Raw genomic sequence first — 1,811 nt, forward strand, 5'->3', positions numbered from 1 at the left:
CAGGACACTGCCATAGATATACATACACACACAGGACACTGCCATAGATATACATACACACACACACAGGACACTGCCATAGATATACGTACACATACACACACACCACTGTCAGTTATACACACACATAACCACCCACAAGACCCTGTCAGTTTTCCCACACAGACACCTTGTGACAGAAGCATAGGTACTGTCACAGCCTCCTCCTCCATTAACTGATATATGTTTCTCGGGATCCAAATACTCATGGTCCTCTCCTGTATCTTAGGCTATGACCATATTTTGCTTGGTTCATTTCTGTTTTTTTTCTCTCTCTCTCTCTCTCTCACACAAACCAGTTGATGAACGTTTGCATACCAGCACTGAGCTTCCCACCCCTGCCCTTCAGCAGTGAAGCCCCACTCGAGTGTCCAAATTGAAGCACTTTTAACTGTGGCTGTGAAGCACTGAGGGGAGGTGGGAGAACAAGATCTACACACACACACACAAAGTAACATCACAAATCTGCATGCGCATACACACACAGACTGCACAGTGACAGCAACATAGATGCTGCATAGCGACCTCCTGCGTATAGTGACGCACACAACTGGCAGATAGTAAGAAGGGGTAGGGGGGAGGAAAACAGCAGAATAAACAGGGCCATTCAAATCTCAGGTAATTCACCTGGACAGGGAAGCAGCAGGGAGAGGGATGGTGGGACATGAGAGTGGAGAGAGCGGGGCATCGACAGGTGGAGAGAGGACAAAGTGGCAGCTGCGGCTACGCAAATAGAGCAGAATTGCTTTACTGTCACGTGCATTCAAATGAGCACAACGCAAAATTTATAAGTCGCTGCTTACAGTGGCATCATAGATACAGCTTCTTTAATTACGAGATATGCAAATTAAAAAAACAAATACAAGTTCAGACCTTCCAACCCAGATTAACCCCCCCCCCCCAAACCCATCAATATTAAAGGATCAAACCCCGCAGTGGGTCGAACGCTACCTCGGACTGATCGTAGTTTCTGTAGTCCTGCTGCAGGTACTCCTTGCCTCCGTCACATTCGTACTCTCGGTCGTACGACCTGTAGTCCATGTCCCTGTAGTCGTGGTCCCGCGTGTCCGGCACCTCCTCTTTCTTCCGTTCACTCCCATAGCGCCCCATACGTTCTCCCCGGCTTGCTCTGTAACAGGACGCGCAGGTGTGAGGTGCTGCTGCCCACTCGTTGCGACCCCACCACCCGCCCCCACACACCCCCGAAGATGCTGACTCGTGTGAGTACGATTTCCCGTGTGCACGCAGGAGGGCTCGCCCTGGAGCAGGACTCTGAGCACAACCTCTTGCCCATTCACCAGGATGCTGGGGGTTGGAGAACGTTCATCCCTTCGCCCCAGTCACCGCCCCGCGTTTGTCATGATGAGGCAACATTCCACAAACAGGGGAAAGCGAAGTTACAAAGTCCTGGGTTTTAATCCTGCACTGACCAGTACGAGACCGGTCCACAACTCAGAGGCAGACCTTAAGGGCAAAGCTCACTTGCCACATTCTGAAAGGCACACACTCAATCTCAGGGTGTCTCTGAGGAGTCGCAGATACTGTTAACCCAACAGCTCCAGGGCTGCTTTCTACAATTAGACAGAATCTAACCATTTCCCTACAACATTCAATGGCATTACCATCACTAAATGACCCCACTATCAACATCCTGGGGATTACCGTCTCCAACAAGAAAGAATCTCTCCATCACCCCCCTGACAATCAATGGTGTTACCATCACTGAATTTCTCCCCACTCCCCACCCCCCCACCGCTTCCCCCCCTCCAACG

General features: G+C 50.6%; 1 long non-coding RNA gene across 1 annotated transcript in view; it reads right to left on the bottom strand.

Annotated features, from left to right (window-relative positions):
- Positions 1-992: 992 nt before the first annotated feature.
- LOC122542356 overlaps positions 993-1,811 on the bottom strand; it is a 4,585-nt gene continuing 3,766 nt past the window's right edge. Inside the window, exon 3 of the long non-coding RNA XR_006309783.1 lies at positions 993-1,168. This is a non-coding gene — a long non-coding RNA (uncharacterized LOC122542356). The remainder of the gene's footprint in view (positions 1,169-1,811) is intronic.

The sequence above is a fragment of the Chiloscyllium plagiosum genome, chromosome 39 (genome assembly GCF_004010195.1).
Source record: "Chiloscyllium plagiosum isolate BGI_BamShark_2017 chromosome 39, ASM401019v2, whole genome shotgun sequence".
Classification (NCBI taxonomy): Eukaryota; Metazoa; Chordata; class Chondrichthyes; order Orectolobiformes; family Hemiscylliidae; genus Chiloscyllium; species Chiloscyllium plagiosum.